Consider the following 7,500-nt stretch of genomic DNA (forward strand, 5'->3'; position numbering starts at 1 on the left):
TCAGTCCGGCAGTCACGGCCGGTCCTTGCGGCCGGCCGCGAAGCCCTGACGAGTAGGAGGGTCGCGGCGGTGGGCGCAGAAGGGTCTGGGCGTGAGCCTGCCTGGAGCCGCCGTCGGTGCAGATCTTGGTGGTAGTAGCAAATACTCCAGCGAGGCCCTGGAGGGCTGACGCGGAGAAGGGTTTCGTGTGAACAGCCGTTGCACACGAGTCAGTCGATCCTAAGCCCTAGGAGAAATCCGATGTTGATGGGGGCCGTCATAGCATGATGCACTTTGTGCTGGCCCCCGTTGGGCGAAAGGGAATCCGGTTCCTATTCCGGAACCCGGCAGCGGAACCGATACAAGTCGGGCCCCTCTTTTAGAGATGCTCGTCGGGGTAACCCAAAAGGACCCGGAGACGCCGTCGGGAGATCGGGGAAGAGTTTTCTTTTCTGCATGAGCGTTCGAGTTCCCTGGAATCCTCTAGCAGGGAGATAGGGTTTGGAACGCGAAGAGCACCGCAGTTGCGGCGGTGTCCCGATCTTCCCCTCGGACCTTGAAAATCCGGGAGAGGGCCACGTGGAGGTGTCGCGCCGGTTCGTACCCATATCCGCAGCAGGTCTCCAAGGTGAAGAGCCTCTAGTCGATAGAATAATGTAGGTAAGGGAAGTCGGCAAATTGGATCCGTAACTTCGGGATAAGGATTGGCTCTGAGGATCGGGGCGTGTCGGGCTTGGTCGGGAAGTGGGTCAGCGCTAACGTGCCGGGCCTGGGCGAGGTGAGTGCCGTAGGGGTGCCGGTAAGTGCGGGCGTTTAGCGTGGGTGTGGTCTGCTCTCGCCGTTGGTCGGCCTCGTGCTGGCCGGCGGTGCAGGATGCGCGCGCCTGTGCGGCGTTCGCGCCCCGGTGCTTCAACCTGCGTGCAGGATCCGAGCTCGGTCCCGTGCCTTGGCCTCCCACGGATCTTCCTTGCTGCGAGGCCGCGTCCGCCTTAGCGTGCTCCTCCGGGGGCGCGCGGGTGCGCGGATTCTCTTCGGCCGCCATTCAACGATCAACTCAGAACTGGCACGGACTGGGGGAATCCGACTGTCTAATTAAAACAAAGCATTGCGATGGCCCTAGCGGGTGTTGACGCAATGTGATTTCTGCCCAGTGCTCTGAATGTCAACGTGAAGAAATTCAAGCAAGCGCGGGTAAACGGCGGGAGTAACTATGACTCTCTTAAGGTAGCCAAATGCCTCGTCATCTAATTAGTGACGCGCATGAATGGATTAACGAGATTCCCGCTGTCCCTATCTACTAATGGTGCAAGTAAATGCCATGCGCAGCCAGATGGTTGCGCATGAGCTAAGGAAACTAGCGGAACAAGAACAAATAGATGTTATTATGATACAAGAACCGAACTCCTGTGCGGGTCGAGTCCCTGGCTTTCCTGCTACAGCACAAGTGGTTTCCTCGGGTGGGAACCCAATGAGTGCAATTATAATATTGAACAAAACTATAAAAACTACGGTATTAAGTCAATTCTGTACCGAGCATATTACGGTTGTACAACTCAATCTGCTGTCTTACAGTATGTACGTTGTAAACGTCTACTGCCAATTCAGACATGACATCAAGATTTATCTTGATCAGCTGAATTGGATCCTAAGAGTTTTAGCCGGGCAGGCTATAATTGTAGCTCTTGATGCTAATGCTAAGTCCCCACTCTGGCACAGTGAGGTACAGGACGGTAGGGGTGCGGAGCTTGTTGATTTGATAATGCAAACACACATGCATGTAATAAACTTGCCTGGATACCCCCCGACCTACTCAGGGAGGGCGGGTGCAACATCAAATATTGATGTCACACTAGCAAGCGAGAGGGCAGCACCCCACGTCCATAACTGGCAAGTTAGAGAACACCTGACTGTCAGTGATCATAACTGTATAACATTTGAAATAGTGACGACCATCACAGATGTGCCAGGCGAGTGGGTGGAACGGTTCAACTATGCTCGGACAGATTGGGACCGACTCGTGCAGGTGTTCAGTCCTCCTGAGTTTGGGGAGGATATAGGTAATATTGATGAAGCTGTGGAGGAGCTGGTAAGCTCCGTGCAATCGGCTATCACACTGGCTGTACCTCGAATAGCGAGATACATCTACAGGGAGTCCACCCCATGGACCCCTGAATTGACTGTGCTCAAACGGTCAGTCAGAAGGGCGCGAAGCAACTATCAAAGGAGCTTTGCCCACGACGAACGACAATACCACCTGCGTATTTATCGTCGTCTGAAGCAGAGATACAAGGATCTGTTAGACACTACAAGGCGCCAATCCTGGGAAAGGTTTGTGAACGATCAGCTGGGAACAGACCCTTGGGGAGTTCCCTACAAAATCGTTCTGGAAAAAATTAGATCGCCCATGATGTTGTCCACGCTACGTGCTGGGAATGGTGACACGACCAAGAACTGGGAAGAAACAGCAAGACTGCTGTTGGACACATTACTGCCAGATGATATCGAGGACGAGGACTCGCAAGAGCAGCGGGTAATTCGTCAGGCGCTCTCGACTCCGTATCTTAACGATACAAACGTGTGCCCCTTCTCAGTAGAGGAGGTAGAGGCAACCATATACACCTTTGCAAGGAAGAAGGCGCCGGGTCCTGACGGGATCCCTGTGGAGATCTTACAGGGACTCGCACACTTGGTCGCCCCAGCATTAAGTCGTATTTACAACATCTGTTTACAAAGGGGCTATTATCCACTAAAGTGGAAATCTGCAGAAGTAGTAATTATCAGGAAAGGCCCTGATAAAGATCCAACGGTGCCGAAATCCTATCGGCCTATCTGTCTGCTGGATGTAATGGGCAAAGCATTTGAGAAGTTGCTCGCTGACCGTCTCCAGAGTCATCGAACTCTGCATGGTATGAGTGATAGGCAGTTCGGATTCCGAAAGGGTCGCTCCACTCAGGATGCGATCAATGAGGTTTGCCGGATTGCTCACTCTGCGACATCGAAATATGTTCTGGGCATTATGATAGACATCTCAGGGGCCTTCGACAGCCTGTGGTGGCCGGCACTCTTCTCTCGCCTAAGAGAGATTGGGTGCCCGCAGCTGCTGTATGGCTGTCTGGAGGCCTACTGTGATGGAAGGACTGCAAAGATAACGGCTCCTGGAGCCGTCGTATCTAAAAGAGTATCCCGTGGTTGTCCCCAGGGATCGGTGTGTGGTCCCATTTTCTGGGATATTAACATGGAACCTTTGTTGAACGTCCTGCAAGGAGAGACTGCAGTTCTGGGAGTCGTTGCTTATGCGGATGATCTCGCAATTCTGGTAGAAGGTGACACTCGCAATGTGATCGAAGACCGATCACGATTGGCTATTGAACTGTTAACCAACTGGTGTAAGAAGACTAAAATGTCTATCGCACCACAAAAATCGCTATATATGCTCTTGAAAGGCAAGTTAAACAGGGAACCAACAGTCAGAATTAATGGCCAAGCAGTGTCACGACAGAGATATGCCCGTTATCTTGGGGTATATTTAGATGAGAATTGGAGTTTCATTCCGCATATTGAGCAAATAACGACAAAGTCCTTAGCTTTGTTCAATAAGATAATATCAATTGGACAAAGAAGGTTCCATTTGCCGTCAAAGGCAATAAATATTTACCATAACAGTATATTGGCACCAATAGTAGGGCACGCATCCAGTGTGTGGGCCCACAGGTTAGCTCTGGTTCGGCCTGCCGCTGCTGTTAGGCGAATACAGAGGAACGTTCTGTTGAGATGCATCGGTGCATTCAACACAAGCCCAACAGATGCACTGTTAGTAATTATGGGTCTATGTCCACTAGACCTGATAATAAGGCAGCACGCAGCCTTCTATTGGCTGCGCAAACAGAACATCGGCAGAGTACAAAACATAATGGGCATTCCTCTAGTAAGCGTCAAAGCCATCCGCAAAAAAGTGCTTGACATTTGGCAGGACGAATGGGATGGGTCCAGTACGGGCCGTAGAGTCTACGGGTTTATACCCACAGTGAGGGGAAGACTAAATAACAAGATAATGAAGCCCTCGCAGGGCTTAGTTCACTTCCTCACAGGACACGGTCCCTACCCCACGTACCTGCACAAAATAGGAAAAAGGCCAACACCGGAGTGTGACTGTGGTGCCCACGAAGGATCGCCAGAACACGTAGTGTTCGAGTGCCCAATATATGAACAGGTTGTCTCAGGGGAGAGGCAGCTTCTACGGACAAGAAATATCAATGAAATATTGACAGAAAGCGAATTGTTCAGCAATTTCGCAAAATTGGTTAATAAAATCTCAAGGGAGGCCCAGCGAGCCTACCTTGGGAGGGAGTAAAATGCGCTTCAGATCTAATGCGCAATTGTAAATATGTAAATACTACATTTGTTTAAATCATGACTTAGAGTAGATAGTAGTTGTAGTTAGATCAGCATGGTGGCGGGGGGGAATAAAAGAGTAGCATAAATGGAGTGGTTTCTCTAGTAGTAGCGGCCCGCCTCCACGTGGCTAGGGACGGGCAACTCTCTGGCAGGATTCCAGAGAGGCTAAGAGGCCGATAATTAACAAAAGCAAATCTGCTTAATAAATAGAAAGTATGCAGATACTAATAAACCACTTCTGTAGTGCTAATAGCAGTGATAGTTAGTCGTAATACGCCCACTCAAAAGTGTTAGAAAGTGGGTTATGGATAGGTCATAAACTTGGGAAAAAAAAAAAAAAAAAAAAAAAAAAAAAAAAAAAAAAAAAAAAAAAAAAAAAAAAAAAAAAAAAAAAAACTTGTCCCCACACATGCTCTAAGTCTGTGCGCGATTGCGTTGCTCACAGTACGGATTCCGATGCCGAGCGATCAGCTAGAAAGCGCCCCAACCATGTCGATCCCCATGGGCGTTGCACTCGCAGTCGCAAAGACTCTGGGCAATGGCTAAAAGCGCTCCGCAATATATTACTCAGACGGGTAATGACGGTCCGAGCGCTCAGTGTCAGGAGAGCTTTCCTGAGCCCTGACCCACAGGCAGGGTGTAGCGTATCCCACCCGCAGACATGTGACGTTGTCACACGACCAGTTGTCACTAATCGACTGATTGCCGATAATCGTATGCCATACACCGGGGAAAGCTGCCGCAAGGGGTAGCTACGTAGTGCAGTCGCACCTCTACTACTGTACAGAGATAGAACACCGCGTGACCGCAACCAGATTAAACTGATACATGGCGCTGATTACTAATAGATGCAGAGCCATCGGAATATAGATGGCATACGACATACAACAGTCCCTATACATGCTGACAGTCTGTGCACACATGCGAACTACACGTCACCCAGACACTCTATCACACACTACTCTCTGGCTGTAACAGACACAGACAAGATATCTAAGCACCAGCATGGAACAACATCCAGTGCATCCTCTCCGCCACATTACACCATTCACACTATGATAACAAAACCAGGAGGTCCACCCCAAAAACAGAATATCTCACTCTTCCAACAACCATCATTACTCAGATAAGCCACAAACACCCACACATGTCCTAGACAGGGGTGCAACCAACACCACCACACTGCCTTGTCTCACAGCATATAAGCAATGGCAGGAATGAAAGACACAGGCCTGCCACTCCCTTGCCACACCCACGCAACCGGCGCACCACCTCCCCTGAGAGAAAGATGCATCCTGACGTGACACATCTCAGGGTGCCTCAGGCGTCCACTTACCATCATCACTATGAACGAACCTCGTCCCCTCCCCCCTCATACACCATCCCTTAACCTAACCTATGTTGCACCTTAACCTAACCTATGTTGCACCTTAACCTAACCTATGTTGCACCTTAACCTAACCTATGTTGCACCTTAACCTAACCTATGTTGCACCTTAACCTAACCTATGTTGCACCTTAACCTAACCTATGTTGCGCCTTAACCTAACCTATGTTGCGCCTTAACCTAACCTATGTTGCGCCTTAACCTAACCTATGTTGCGCCTTAACCTAACCTATGTTGCGCCTTAACCTAACCTATGTTGCGCCTTAACCTAACCTATGTTGCGCCTTAACCTAACCTATGTTGCGCCTTAACCTAACCTATGTTGCGCCTTAACCTAACCTATGTTGCGCCTTAACCTAACCTATGTTGCGCCTTAACCTAACCTATGTTGCGCCTTAACCTAACCTATGTTGCGCCTTAACCTAACCTATGTTGCGCCTTAACCTAACCTATGTTGCGCCTTAACCTAACCTAAGTTGGGGCTTAACCTAACCTAAGTTGGGGCTTAACCTAACCTAAGTTGGGGCTTAACCTAACCTAAGTTGGGGCTTAACCTAACCTAAGTTGGGGCTTAACCTAACCTAAGTTGGGGCTTAACCTAACCTAAGTTGGGGCTTAACCTAACCTAAGTTGGGGCTTAACCTAACCTAAGTTGGGGCTTAACCTAACCTAAGTTGGGCCCTAACCTAACCTAAGTTGGGCCCTAACCTAACCTAAGTTGGGCCCTAACCTAACCTAAGTTGGGCCCTAACCTAACCTAAGTTGGGCCCTAACCTAACCTAAGTTGGGCCCTAACCTAACCTAAGTTGGGCCCTAACCTAACCTAAGTTGGGCCCTAACCTAACCTAAGTTGGGCCCTAACCTAACCTAAGTTGGGCCCTAACCTAACCTAAGTTGGGCCCTAACCTAACCTAAGTTGGGCCCTAACCTAACCTAAGTTGGGCCCTAACCTAACCTAAGTTGGGCCCTAACCTAACCTAAGTTGGGCCCTAACCTAACCCACGTTGCGCCCTAACCTAACCCACGTAATTGTTTGTTATATGAATCTAGAAATTCGTGTAGCGTTGCCTAATCGCAACCCTCTCAACATAGTTCGCTGCGCGCACACTCTGGTGTCCTGCGTATTGAATCATGTTACGGTGCCTACCCTCACAACATCTAGCGAGTGTTGCGTACGTTCCACATGGTCCCGCTATCCACTGTAATGTGTACTGCTATAAGACGTATATCGCCCCCCCCCCCCCCCCCCCCCCCTCCCCTGTCGCCTCTAGTTCGTCAGTCAGGAGTTTGCGTGTTCAATGAGCTTCGCAGCTGTGCAATGGCATCGGCATACGTACGCGGGCCACCTTCCACGTGTTCTCTCGTGCATACGTCGCAGCATGTATGTGGACTGATGTGGCGTGTCGTGACTCATAACATCCAGGCATGCAAGACCCATTGAATTCGCAAATGTAGATGGACGTCTACGTTTGCTGCCCAAGTTACGCAAATGAACTGGAAATCCGTTGTTGCGCGGTTGTTCGCGCTGGAGGTGAATCGTTGATATCGACGATCGGTACAGGTATTAACCGGTTGCTTCAGCGACACCCGTCATACCCACGAACGTGAGTGGGCATGTGGGTATGAAGCGATACGCGGCGGTGGCTGGGTGGGACCGTCCCCGGCCGGTGAGGGGGGGGCGCCCGGCGTGCTGGCCGCGCGCTGCGTGGGCGCACGCGCGGCAGCCGGCTGGTGGGGGC

General features: G+C 50.4%; 1 pseudogene; it reads left to right on the forward strand.

Annotated features, from left to right (window-relative positions):
- Nucleotides 1-1,679, forward strand: part of LOC126197841 (large subunit ribosomal RNA) — a 3,360-nt pseudogene extending 1,681 nt beyond the window's left edge.
- The last annotated feature ends 5,821 nt before the right edge of the window (nucleotides 1,680-7,500 follow it).

The sequence above is a fragment of the Schistocerca nitens genome, chromosome 7, assembly GCF_023898315.1.
Source record: "Schistocerca nitens isolate TAMUIC-IGC-003100 chromosome 7, iqSchNite1.1, whole genome shotgun sequence".
NCBI classification, from domain to species: domain Eukaryota; kingdom Metazoa; phylum Arthropoda; class Insecta; order Orthoptera; family Acrididae; genus Schistocerca; species Schistocerca nitens.